The sequence below is a fragment of the Panthera leo genome, chromosome E3 (genome assembly GCF_018350215.1).
Source record: "Panthera leo isolate Ple1 chromosome E3, P.leo_Ple1_pat1.1, whole genome shotgun sequence".
In the NCBI taxonomy this organism is placed as follows: Eukaryota; Metazoa; Chordata; class Mammalia; order Carnivora; family Felidae; genus Panthera; species Panthera leo.
The window spans coordinates 5,689,140-5,703,733 of record NC_056694.1 but is presented as its reverse complement, the minus strand read 5'-3'; the positions used below and the strand labels follow the sequence as shown (position 1 = coordinate 5,703,733).

Below are 14,594 nucleotides of genomic sequence, written 5' to 3'. Positions count from 1 at the left end.
GCTAATAAGTACATTTATTGTGGATAATGGATATCAGGTTTATTACCATCAGAAAAAGGAGTTACAAATATGGAAAGAGAGAATCAGAGAATGGACCCTCTAGCATTATGTTGAAATGGGCAGTATTGGTGTAAACTTGTAGGTTTTAGTCCAGTTAAATATAGAAATGGATATAGATTGTGAGGGCATGTATGTGTATGCATGCATGTATGTACATACATATGATGATTCAGATTTCTGTAAATCTCAGTTCTGTTTGCTGAGAGAAGCACTAACACCCCACCAACAATGAACACACCTCGTGCCCAGATCTTGGTTTCGAAGTACTATTCTCCACCAAGAAACCAGGGCTCTTTGGAACAATGTCTGGCCCCAGTCTGGAAAGGAAAAATGTAAGATAAGCCTGGGCTATCGTGTGCCAAGAAGGAAAGAAAACAATAGTAAAGAAATGCTCCAGGAATTATCAATACACGTCAAAAGGACACAGTAGCCAGCTTGAAGGTGTTCCTGGTGGCAAAACGGGGCAAGTTGAGCATCAAAATAAATGGTAATGGCAAAGGATTATAACCTATTGAATCCATGAATCCATATTGATATAAATAAATAATAGGGGGAAGAAAAGTTCTCCCTTTTTATAAATCTAATGTTTTTTATGTTTCTGTACTGATTTTTTCAGTAGTTTAATGGAGACAGAATTCATATACTGTACAATTCACCCATTTAAAGTATATAGTTGAGGGACACCTGGGTGGCTTAGTCAGTTAAGCAGCCAACTCTTGATTTCAGCTCAGGTCATGATCTTGTGGTTTGTGGGATCGAGCTCCAGGTTGAGCTCTGCACAGATCTTGCTTGGATTTCACGGATTCTCTCTCTTCCTGTCTCTCTGTTCCTCCCTGCCTCAAAATAAATAAATAAATGTATATATAATATGTTACATATATATTATACTTATTATACTTATATATTATATATATATATATATATATATATATATATATATATATATACACACTTAAAATAAAGTATACAGTTAAGTGGTTTTAGTATACTCACAGAGTTGTGCAGCCATGACCACATCTAATTTTAGAGTATCTTTATCACCCTAGAAAGAAACCGTGTCCCCATCAGCAGTCATTCTTCCCTTCTGACCCCATCCTCGGCCCCAGGCTGGTCTATTCTCTATCTTTGTAGATTTTTCTACTCTGAACATCTCATGTGAATGGATTCACACAATATGTGGTCATTTGTCACTGGCTTCTCTCATTTGTGTCTTCAAAGTTAACTCATGTTGTAGCATGTATCATTACTTTACCCTTTTTTATTGCCAAATAATATTCCACTGTATAGACATACCATATTTTGTTTATCCATTCATCAGTTGGTGGACATATGGATTATTTCCACTATTTAGCTAGTATGAATAAATATATGAACTATGTGTACAAGTTTTTATGTGTACAGATTCATGAAAATTCATGTACATATTTTTATGTGGATCTATGTTTTCATTTCTCCTTGGTAGATTTCTTTAGGAGTGATTTTGCTGGCATATGGTAACTCTGTGTTTAACATTTTGAAGAACTGCCAAGCTGTTTTCCACAGCAGCTTCACTCCTTTCACATTTTGCATTTTATATTCCCACTAGCAAAATATGAGTGTTCCAGTTTCTCCTTATCCCATTATTATCTGTCTCTTTGATGATAGCTGTCCTGCTGAGTGTGAAATGGTATCTCATTGTGGTTTTGAATTTCGTTTCACTAATGACTAATGATGCTGAGCATCTTTTCATACATTTACTGTCCATTTGTAGGTCCTCTTTGGAGAAAAGCCTATCCAGATCCTTTCCCATTTTTTATTGGGTTATTGATCTTTTTATTATTGAGTTGTAGCAGCTCTTTGTGTACTCTAGATACAAGTCACTTATCAGGTATATGATTTGAAAATATTTTTTTCCATTCTGTGGGTGAGTGGTCTTTTCACTTTCTTGGTTGCATTATTTGCAACACAAATGTTTTTAATTAAAAAAATATTTATTTATTTGAGAGAGAACAAATAAGAGGTACAGAGAGAGGGGGGACAGAGGATCCAAAGTGTGCCTTGTGCTGAAAACAGAGAACTTGACATTGGGCTCAAACTCACAAACTATGAGATCATGACCTGAGCCAAAGTTGGACACTTAACCAACTAAGCCACCTAGGTGCCCCAATGTTTTTAATTTTGATGAAGTCCAATTATCTATATTTTCTTTTGTCATTTGTATTTTTGGTGCCTTATCTAAGAAGGCATTGCCTAACCCAAGGTCTTGAAGATCTACTCTAATGTTTTCTTCTAATAGTTGTATTTTTAACTCCTAAATTTGGGACTTTGGTCCTTTTTTTTTTTTTTTTTTTTTTAGCATCGTATAATATAAGGCATCCAACGTCATTCTTCTGCTTATGGATATCCAATTGTTCAACACCATTTTGGAAAAGACTCATCTTTCCCACTGAATTGTCTTGGCACTCTTGCTGAAAACCAAGTGACCATAAATTTAAAAGTTTATCTCTGGACTTTCAATTCTGTACTACTCATCTGTACATTTATCCTTTAATGCCAGTACCACACTGTTTTGATTAGTGTAGCTTTGAAGTAAGTTTTAAAATTAGAAAGTGTTAGTTCTCCAACATTGTTCTTCTTTTTCAAGACTGTTTTGGTTGCCCTGGGACTCTGGCATTTCTATTATCAATTTTAGAGTCAGCTTCTTAATTCTTGTTAATTTCTGCAAAAAAAAAAAAAAAAGCCAGCTAGGATTCTGATAGGAATTGTGTTGACTCTATAGATAAATTTGGGGAAGTATTACCATCTTTAGAATGCTAAGTTTTCTGGTTCATGAACATGGGATATCTTTTTATTTATTTAGACAATCTTTAATTTCAGAAAGCTTTTTTTTTTTTTTTTTACTGTTGAAAGTCAACTTATAATTGCAGAAGGAACGATGATATTAAAAGATCGTCATTTGGCAGTCATCCTTTGGCAGTAATGATTGATTTGGGCGAGAATCATCCATGAATACTAAAACGAGTGGGTTAAAGTTTGAGAGGTAACAAGATATTTACATACTCTCAAAGTATCTCCTCAAATGATACTTATTAATCAAGGGGAAGATGAAATAGTATCTTTGCAGTGGAGAAATGCTGTAGGCACCACCTTAACCTTACTTTCTCATTTAATCCTCCTGCCAAAATTCATTGAAAGACACCCTGCCTTTAACCCCATTCTACAGATGAGGCACCTAAGGCCTGTAGAGACAAAGTAACGTGCACAAGGTTACACACCTAATAATTGAAGTTTTTCTGATCCCAAAGCCTGTGTTCTTAATTGCAATGTTATACTGAACATTTTATTCCTGCCAACAAGTCTATTGTGTCAATAATTTATTTAAGTGGAGAAGTGTCAATATTGTTCTGAACGAAAGTCATTTGTCTATCAATAAAAGTCACAAATAATGGCTCTTTTTGCAAACATCCTCCTTGGACGCTTAGCCAGGAAAGAACATCTCTCTTGAGAAATTTGTCTGTGTTGTTTTATCAGACAACTCATTTCTCTTTTTTCTTCTCTGCCAGGGAACTCAGGCTAAAATAAATGCTCAAGTGGAGTAACTCATTTGGATGCCTGGCAAAGTCTGTTGATAATTGGGGAGATGTATTGTTCTTATTAGTTGTCCTGTTTGTATTGTGTTTAATTTTGTAAGCAACCCCAAATCCTATTTGGAAGTCAGTAGGACACAAATAGCAAATTGGTTAATGGGAATGTGCTAAACATTGTGGAATTGTACCCTTCAGTAGTGAATTGTCTGGTCTGTATAACTCAACTAAGTTACATTTTAAATATAACTCATTTTTAAAATGAGTACATTCATTAAGGAAGTTTACAGATACAAAGAAAAGCCAGGTGAGGGGTTGTGAAGCTGTCAAAGACCTTGTACTTGGAGAGGAGGCACACAGCCTCTGGAAATCAGGGAGGGTTGAATGATAAGAAATGCAGGACAGGTCAGTGCCAATGGGCATTCTTCAACTGGATGAGCGGGAAGACTGCTGTGTAATGTGTACTGTGGACTAGAAGGAGAATTCTCTGGTGTACGGGCTCAGGTCCTGAATCCTTGAAGAAAAGGCTGGGTGGTGGACTGAGCAATGCCTCTCATATCCGGCTGAGAAGCGTGGAGCTGATTTTCCACACCAGGGGTGCAGACCGGCAGCTGTCATGGCATATCCGGCCACAGATTGTTTTCTCTGGCCCACACACTATTTTGACAAATTTTTAAATTAGTTGCCAACATTACAAATAGGAAAATTCATGCAAAAAGCCAGATTTCCGGCTTACCCGGGAAAATCAGAAAACCTGTCCACATGGCCTGTATTCTCACTTGACAAGGGTAACCCGGAGTTTAGAAGCACTTGTTCGCTGTGACCAGGCATGTATGTGCTCCTACTCAGTCCTGCCTTCCTCACTTAGTCATGCTTCCTGCCTGGTCCCCATAGGCATTGGAGTCTGTGACTGTCGCCCAGGCAAGAGAGAGTTGTTGACATTTTGTGAGAATAAAGAGAGACATTGATGCTTTATGTTTTATGATGCTGAATCATAGGATGGACTGAAGGGGAGAGAGGAGATTATAAACAGAGAGACAAATAGGAGTCCAGAATGAGGGTGGAAAGAAAAATATTGTGGGGAAAGAATAGGCAGGAATCCAGAGGTGACTGAAATCAGGAAATTTCCCCATGCACAAAGCAGTCTCAGAGTTGCCGGGGAGAAGACATTGCAGGGTTCATTTGCTGGGCACTCGGGGACGTGGTGCTGTATGCCAGCCACCTTTCATTGTGCAAAGGTCAGTACTTGCCCGCTCCCTCTTTCTCGTCCCTCAGGCGTATCAGGGGAATAGGCTTCTGCCATTGTACCCAGAGTTCTGAGTTGTGAGTTGTCACACAAAGAAAATGATTTGCAACAAATGGGGATCATGGGGAATAACTTCCAAAGCCGTGACTCCCTGAATGGGGATGAATGGGTTTCTTTTATTTAGAGTTAGGATGAATATTCGGAAAGAGGAGTTTTGTGATCACACATAAAGGGGGGGCCTAATGTTGTTACACAGTCATGCTTCGAAAACATGCCTATACGTGCACCCTGTGTTATGTTAATGAGGTTGGTGCTCCTCTTTGGGTGGAGATTTTAGCATTGTAAAGAGGTAGAGGTAACTGTGGACACTCCGTGGTCCATCTATGCAGGTGTGAGTCAGTGGTCAGGTTCAAACTGGCCTGGGCCGGCTAGAGCTCTTCCTGTTGTTTGCTCCTAAAGGATAAGGTTACCGTTTCTGTGAAGAATAGGGGTCAGTGGGACTCTTGCTTGTGGGTTTTAGCCTCCTTAACCTTATGGGGCATGTTTTCACCGTGTCACCTCCAACGGGCTTGCCCTGCATGGCTGACACACACACAGACTCAGCCCCAGTGAATGGCTGTGTCTGTCTCAGTGAACAACTGCACATTTTAACTGCTAATTGAGCCACACCTTTCCGCTTCTTGTGATTTAGCAAACCTCCCCCATCCTTGTCTTGGGATACCATGTCCTTGGTCTGCTGGTAATCCTTCTTCTTCATTAGTGAAAAGTCTCCTTTCTTTTTCCACGGTGGTTTATCCTCCATTTTTCTTGTTCCTTCCCATTCAAAATGGATAATTCTGTCTCCGGTTTGGATGAAGAAAGGTAGAAAGAATGTCACTCCTACCCTAACAACAAGAAAACCATAACTTTTATTGAACCCATCAGAAAGCCAAGGTTGCAGGACAACCAAGTAGTCTGAAAACTAAGTAAAGATGGGCCCTTTTAAGGAAAAATGAGACACATCACTGAATCATCTGTGGCAGGGGCACAAAGCTCAGCATACAGGACTCCTGCCTCCTTTGGAATAAAGCCCTAACGTCCTAAGAGGGGAGGGACAGAAAACTCTATCACCCCCAGAACACAGGTAAAGACCTATTGCAGGTGGCGTAAGGGTAAAAAAAATAAAAGTCTACCCCGAAGTGGGGTCAGGAGGAAACCATTCTGAGCCCAGAATCCTATCCTAATATCCTTAGAGATCTTCTGCTGGTAGAGGAATAGGAAACTCTCTCCTTCACAAGACCCACCAGTTACAAGACAGAGTTTGGCTGCCACAGGAAGGTGGGCTGGATCACGGAGAAAGCCCCACCCCCAAGACCCAAGGACACAGGACCTGCCTAAGATCAAAGCTGGGTCAGGAAACAGAATATTTTTGTCCACCAGCCCCAGACTAGCACCAAGGGGGAAGCGCGTGACCTGGACACCCTCTTTGAGGTGCAGACATGCAGAGAAGACTGAAAGCTGAGAATGTAACAGAAATGATAGAAACTCTCTGCACCCCAGCCACCACCCTAAACACAAAGCATCTCTAGAAAAATTTGAAGCTGGTGGTGCACTGAAGGTAACTACATCAACAAAACCCAAACCCAGTTTTATTCCTGACTAGTTTGACCCACCTCCCACACTAGCAGTCAAGCAGAAAAGGCTTGCCCATTTGCAGGCATAAGTATTTCAGTCTCTGCTGTTCTACATACCATGTCTGGCATTCAACCAGAAATTATAAGACATTCAACAAAGCAAGTGAAAAACAACTCCCTGCAAAGAGATATAATAATAAAAAGAACCAGACTCAGAGACGACCCAGATGTTAGAACTAGGAGACAGAGATTTTTAAAATAACTATAAATAAGGGTGCCTGGGTGGCTCCATCGGTTAAGCATCCAGCTCTTGATTTCCACTCAGGTCATCATCCCTGAGGGGTTTGTGGGTTCGAGCCCCACGGGAAGCTGTCAGTGCAGAGCCTGCTTGGAATTCTCTCATGTGCTCGCTCTCTGCCCCTCCCCCACGTGTGTTCTTTCTCTCTCAAAAAATAAACTTTAAAATATTAAACAAATAAATATGAATAATATTTTGAATGCTCTGGTGAGAAAGATGAACAACATTCATGAACAGCTGAGAAATTTTAGCAGAGAGATGAAAACTATTAGAAAATCAACTGTGTTAGAATTTTTTAAAATAGTAATAAAGAGAAGAGAAATGCCTTCAAAGAGCTTATCAGAATAATTCACACTACTGAGAAAAGAAAAGTGAACTTTTAAGGGAGGTCAATGGAAATTACCCAAACTAAAACACAAAGAAGAGTTTTAAAAAGAGCAAAAAACCATTTTAAAGGATAGAGCATCCAGTAGATATTGGACAATAATGAATGGTCTAACAAGTATAGTTGAAATCCCAGAAGGTAAAGAGAGAGGCAATAAGGCAGAATAAATATTTGAGGAGATAATGGCCAATAATTTTCCAAAAATAAAATAACATCAAATTACAAACCCAAGAAGGTCAGAGGGCCACACCAAAATAAATAGCCTATTCCCCACAATGCAAACAAACAAAAAACTCAGACAAGTCTTACTCAAACTTCCGAAAACCAGTGATAAGGACAATATCTTGAGGGCAACTAGAAAACAGACATGTTATATACAGAGGTGTGATTGTAGATTTTTCGTCAGAAATTATGGAAGCCAGAAGATAACAGATTAACATCTTTAAAGTATTGGAAGATAAAGACCTGTCACCCTAGAATTCTCTCTCTCAAAAAATAAACATAAAATAAACACCTTAAAAAAAAGCAGAAAGAATTCATTATCTGCAGATATATAGTGTAAGAAAATTCTTCAGGAAAAAGAATATGGTACTAGACAGAAATCTGGATCTACACGAAGAAATTAAGATCTCCAAGAACAGTTTAAAAGAAGGTAAAGATTTTTAAAACTTTTTTTTTCTTATTTTAAACTGTCCTAAGAGATAAACCTGAGTATCCAAAGCAAAAATAATTGCAATATATTATGACAAAGGATTTGTGTGTCAAAGGTATAAAGAACTCTAAAAAAAAACCCAAAAAACCTCAAAACAGAATCTAATTTTTTTTAATGGGCTAAAGTTTTGAGCAGACAATTTACCAAAGAAAATATACACATGGCAAATAAGTACATGAAAAGATACTCAACATCATTAGTCATCAGGGAAATGCAAATTCAAACCACAGCAGGATACCACTGATTACCTATTGGAGTGGCTTCAAACCGACAAAAATCTGGCATCACTGAATGCCTGTAAGGATGGGGCAGCTGACACTCTCATGCACTGTGGGGGTCTGGGGTGTTTTGCTTTTGTTTTGTTTTGTTTTGTTTTGTTTTTAATTTATAAAAGGAGTTTATAGTTTAAATATAGAAATTAAAATTTTCCACAACAAATATCCTAAAATTAAATGAGTGTTCTTGGCTAACTGTCATATTCTGGGGAGACATTGAACAAGAACTTTTTAGTTAACATTGTTCTATTTTTTTAAATTTATTTGAGTGTGGTTGACACACAATGTTCCATTAGTTTCAGGTGTACAACATAGTGATTCGACACGTTTAAGCCTTAAGCTCTGCTCGCGAGTATCCCTATCATCTGTCACCATACAAGACTATTCCAGTATCATTGACTGTACTCCTTATGTGTGCCTTTTATTCCTCTGACTTCCTCATTCCATAATCGGAAACCTGAATCTCCCTGCCCTTCTTCACCCATTTTGTCCACCCCCCGGAACCCCTCCCTGCTGGCAATGATCAGGTTGTTCTCTGTGTTTACAGGCCTGATTCTGCTGTTTGTTTGTTTGTTTATTCATTTGGTTCTTGGGTTTTTTTTAGATCTCACGTATGAGTGAAATCATATGGTATTTGTCTTCCTCAGCCTGACTTATTTCACTTAGCATAACACATTGCTGACAGGAATACCAAACGGTATAGCCATTTTGGAAAGCAGTTTGGCAGTTTCTTACGAAGTTAAACATACACTTAGGATAAGACCAGCACATCTCACGTCTGGATATTTACCTGAGAGAAATGAAAACTTATGCTCACGTAAAACTTGAAAAGGAACACTTAAAGTATCTTGATTCATTATCACCAAAAAATACTGGAAACCTTCCAAATGCCTTCAAGAAGGAAAGGGATGAATGAACTGTGGTCCATCCACACCATGGAATACTACCGAGCAATAAAAAGGAACGAACGACTGATACACACAATAACAAGGCTAAATCGCAAATGCATTGCTAACTGACAGAAGCCAGACTCAGAAGGCCACATACTGTATGACTCCATGTATGCGATATTCCGGAAAGGCAAAATTATACAAACAGAACACAGATCTGGGATGCCAGAGGCAGGAAATGGGTAGACAAGTTGACTATGTGAGAGGCGTGAGGGAACTTTCTGGGGTGATGATATGGTTGCACAACTCTGGGCCTTTGTTGCAACTCATAGAACCAACCATATGCTAAAAAGGGTGCGTCTTGCTCTGTGTTAAAGATACCTTAATTAGAAAAATGGACAGACCAGGCGCTCTTAGCTTCTGTCTTGGGGTCATACTGTTGAGAAGCTGCTGGGCTGTGTGGTATAATGGCTCCCAAGTCTTCCCTGCGTCGACACTGCAGCATTCTGGACAGGAAAGGCCTAAAAACAATCCAACAAGAATGTATCAAATACCTGCTACTGATAAGACCAGGTCAAGACAGTGTATGGGGAAAATGACTTATGTTTATTCAGTGCCTCTTTGCTCTTATCTGAACTCACCGCAGATTGTCACCCACGCAAAAACTTACAAAGGGCTTCTCCCTCCAAACCACCCATCTGAGCCCCTAGTGGGAGGGACACAGTCTCCTTGCAGGACTGACTGGACGGCGGCTCTGCCAAAGGATCAGAGGTGGAGCCCTCTCAGTGGCTTCGCAAACAAGGGTAAATCAGGGCAAATCAACTTCCATCTCCCATGTGCAGCACAGGAACATTTATGTATGTGGAGTTTGGTTAAAATGGGATTCGAGGTCTTGAAGGGGAGGAGTGGAAAGAAGGAGGCATTGGAAACGGGGTGGGGCACAGGCCAGCACTGGACAGGCCTGGGTGACAGTGAGGGGGCCGTGGAACACGTACTTCCCCCCCTGCCCTTGTCAGGCAGAGTGGGCTGTTTGCAGTGCACCCAGACAGCTCCTTTCAGTGGCTCCATGCCCTCCTCAGCCATAGCTAAAGACTTGCCCAACCACAGCCCACCCCAAAAGGGACACCAGACTTCTTTCCCTATTGCTGGTGCAGACCTGCCTCGGAGGCCCGGATGTGCCTCACCGAAGTGTCAGTTCCAGAGGCCTTGTCTGTCTTGGCCATCGCTATCCTGCCAAGACCTGACACAGCACCTGGCCATACTCGGGAAATGCTTGATGAGGGCATGAATGAATGGATTGGTTTCTCCGGACAAAGTCCTCTCTAGAAACAGCCTGCATGTCTAGAGGCCAAGTATCATCAGGCAGAGGCCTTGGCTCACAGAAGGATCTGACCCTTCTTTGCAAGTCCTACATGGGGCCAACGTGGCTTATGGAACCAGAGCCCCTCTCTTGGGCCACGTGGGTCTTTATCATTATAGGGAGGTTAGGGGAAGCAACCACAGAGAGAGTTTTCCCCGACCTCAGCCCTGCCCCATTCTCCTCTGTTCCAAGAAAAGAGAAGGAAGAACAAAACAGAAACCCGGTCCAGTAGGGCCACAGCCAGCCAAGGATGCGGCCCAAGCATCACTCACTAAGCCACACTTTGGAGCCTGCCATAATCACTGGGAACACAACCAGTGCACCCGGAGCTGAGACCGAGAGCCAAGTCAGATGCAGGGACGAGCAGAGACAGGCCAGGCCAATCATGGCTCGTAGAATGGAGTGAGGCCAGTCCCTGGCCTCCCTCTCATCCCCAAGATCCAGACCAGGTGTTCCTCCAGCTGGGGCTTCCGCCACTGGTATGGGCCCTGGTTCTCAGGGCATCAGGGTCACAATAGGCCCCTGGGATCTTGGTCTGCTTGCCTGGCCTGGCTGGAAGGGGCCTGAACTGTGGTGCAGTGATCCCAGGTCCATGCTGCCCCTCGGAATATTCATACCGCACCCAGGCATTTGGACCCTCCGCGACACACAGGCCTGACTTCCCATCCCCACATCTCCCACGGTGTCAGCTTGCGTCCTGTGCTCTAGACACATGGATCAGCTCGCCTTGCCTTTCCCCCAGTGCATCCTGTACATCCCCCCGACCCACTCGCACTCCTGCCTGTGTCATTCTCTGCACCTGCAATGCCTGCACTCCCATCTTTGCTTAACAAAATTCTGTCCATCCTCCAAAACCTATCTTGGATGATGCATCCCCCCACAAAGCTTTTCTGATCCTGTTGACTCAGTGGTCACCAACTTGTGATGGGGGAGACCAGGGAACATTACCATAATTACACCCCACCCTCCAGTCCCCTTCACTGTGATCCTGCCCCTGGAAACCATGATACTTGGTATCATATGATAGCTTCCCCTCACCAAGTTGAGAGCTACCGCTGTGACCAGACATGACTGTTCCATCTTGGTGGTGCTACATGGTGTTGCAGTGATCTGTGAACTTGGCTCTGAGGAGTTTCTTCTGGCCGCATGGCAGTGTAGCTTAAGGAAGGCTGGCTGCCTGTCAGGCCACGTGGCACAGACGTCTGCCACACGCCGGCCCCACGTGGTGAACCTTGCCAGCGTCTCTGAGAGCATCAGCCTCAGGCTTGTCTCCTCTTAACCACTCACAGGAGACTGGTGTGTAAGGCCAACTTGACAATTTATGAGGAGATCAAACTAACAAATGATATTAACATAAGCCTGACCAGCTCCTCATCTCCCTATAGGCACCCTGTACAGGAAGCCAATTGTAAACAGAAGGTGGTTTAGAGAGCCGGGAACCAGAGCAGCAGTGAGCAATTAAGCCACTTCGTGATTGGCGTGTTCACCGCATTGGGTTCTGTGTATCAGTCAGGTGTTATATGATGATGTCACCTAACAAACCCAACACCTCACTGGCCTAAACCACCAGCGTTCATTCCCTATTCACAAGTTTGCAGGTGGACTATGGAGGCCCTATTTCAGGCTGCAGTGTGGGGTCAGGTCAGCTCACATGTGTCTCATTCTGGGGACCCGGACTGAAGGGGCTTCTGGGACAAACTCTTCTCGGGGCAAATGGCAGAAGCATAAGAAGCAGGCAAACACGCAGGCACGTTTAGGCCCCTGCTCCCATCACGGCTACGAACATTCCACTGGCTGAAGCAAGCCAAGGCCAAAGATAACGGGGCTGGGAATAGACTCGCCTCAGGGAAAGCATACCAAGGGCAGGGAGGGAAGGAAGAGTTGGGTACAAATAGTGCAAGCTGCCACCCACGAGCAGCCCGGGAAGTGCCTCCAGGCCACAAGGACACCCCTGCCGCAGGGTGGGACCAGGGCGCCAAATTCCCAGCTGTGCTGGGCAGGCGGGGGAGGGGGTCCTCTCCTGTGATTTGTTTTCTGCACCGCACGGTCTTTCTTGATGTAAGTTCCGCATTAAATCCAATTACAGCCCTGCTGACTGACTCTCTCTTAAGGTGACTTTGCGCACTGAGCTCTGATGTAGGAGGTCTCAAGTCCATAATTCAGCTTCTCCAAGGTGAACCTTCTCTCCCTTACTTCCCCGATCTTTCAGGATGCCTCACCACTGCCCGCGGGTACCTCTTCCACGAGAAGGCCACTCTGTGAGGGCAGGGACCATATCTGCATGTTTGTGTCCCCCCATATTCCTATATTGAAACCCGACCCCAAAGGTGATGGTGTTAGGAGGTGGGTTCTTTAGGGGCACCGGGGTGGCTCAGTCAGTTGAGTGTCCTAATCTTGATTTCAGCTGAGGTCATGGTGGGGCCCTGTGCTGATAGTGTGGAGCCTGCTTGGGATTCTCTGTCCCTCCTCTGCTGCTGCGTTCCCTCTCTCAAAATAAATAAATAAACTTGCAAAAAAAAAAAAGTGAGGCCCTTAGGAGGTGACTAAGTCATGAGGGTGTAAGGGTTCTGTCCTCATGAATGGGACTAGTGCCCTAGTAAAAGGGACCCCGTAGAGCCTCATAGCCCCTTCCACCATGTGAGGACACAGCAAGAAGACACAGTCTAGGAGCCAGCTCTTACTAAACACCACTTCCCAGCCTCCAGAACTACAAGAAATAAAGTTGTGTTGTCTGTAAGCCACCTAGTCTGTGGTATTCTTATTGTAGCGGCTGGAACAGACTAAGGTAGAATTTCCCCAACGATCTCAACACACCTACACGGAATTGAGCATTGGCTCCCAGAAGCTTCAGGAAAACTGATATGAGAGCACCCATTTTCCTTGTCTGTATCCCCGCTAAGCTCCATGAGGACGGTCCCTTGATCGCCGGCATATCTGCAGCGACTGGAATGGTGCTGGTCACAGGGAGAAGCCTAATAAATAGCTGTGACTAAATGAATGGGTTCTTGTTCTCCTCCTTTCATCAGGAGCTGCCAGTGACGTCCCCATCTTCGCTGCCTCTCAGCCTGACAGCCTGAGAATTGTCAAGGACATCTCCTAGATCATTGTCCCTGCCACAGCTCTGCCAAACAGGCACTTCTCACGGGAGGACAGAACAGAACGTTCCCTCTCAACACCTTTTCCCACTGGTTTTTGCATTTGCCTCCCTCAGACTCAACAATGGCTGATTCAAGGCCATGAGTCATGCTGGCACCGAGTGTGAATTAATGGGGGCTGTTGGACGTCACAACGTCACAAGAATCACACCCACTGACAAGGTGCTGCTCCGTGTATGCTCAGAGACCAACAAGGAAATGGTCTTCTGGCCACTTGGGGGGCCGGAATTCCGGCCCCCGCCTTCCGCAGGTCATTGTGCGGATGAGCCTCTGCCTTCTTCCCGTGGCACATCCACGACCCCTGCTCCCCTCCGCGGGGCGCGGCTCTGACCGGGCACGCCTCTCAGGGAGGCCACTGTGTCCTGCTCATCCATGCAGAGCGCCGTTTCTGGGAGCAGGCGCAGTTACCTGTTGCCGGAGAACCATTCAGAAGCGAACACTGGAGTCTCTACTGACTGTTCTGTTCAGTTCTTACTCATTTTTAGTACACATTCAGTACGTGAGAAAAAGGTGTCCCTCTCCATCTCCAGACAAGGATGGGAAGGAGTGGGGGTGGCCTCTTGCCACAGCACGTTTCCTTTCCTGTTCCTTGTTTCGGAGGTTAATTGGTGTCCACCAGGGTCTGCTGGTGCATTTTTAACAGCATTGTAGCGGCCAGGGGGCATTTACTGATACTAGGAAATCAGATAGAAATGAAAAACAATATTTATCTCCGGGGGGGCCTTTGGGGGCCCAGCTGCTCCTCCAGCCAGGCAGCCAAGGCGACCACGTTGTCACTACTCGTCAGCTGAGTGGCCTGGTTCCTACCATCAAGTCGGTCACTGTCCATGATCGTGACAGGACAGGGACACAACTGCCTCAGGTGGGAGCAGTGGTGAAGCCCCAGAGGAAGCGGGGGATTCCTTTGCTTGTCAGGCTCACTTTTCTCAGGAAGGAAGAAGAGTCCTACTTCTGGTCAACAATGGCTGGCAGAGAACCCTCAGTCCCCTCATGACTGGAGTAGGGGGAGAACGTGGTGTTGGGGGTATCAGAAGAAA

General features: G+C 44.0%; 1 long non-coding RNA gene across 1 annotated transcript in view; it reads left to right on the top strand.

The window, feature by feature from the left end:
- Positions 1-14,114, top strand: part of LOC122209842 — a 46,120-nt gene extending 32,006 nt beyond the window's left edge. The window contains exon 3 of the long non-coding RNA XR_006197776.1: positions 13,429-14,114. This is a non-coding gene — a long non-coding RNA (uncharacterized LOC122209842). The remainder of the gene's footprint in view (positions 1-13,428) is intronic.
- The last annotated feature ends 480 nt before the right edge of the window (positions 14,115-14,594 follow it).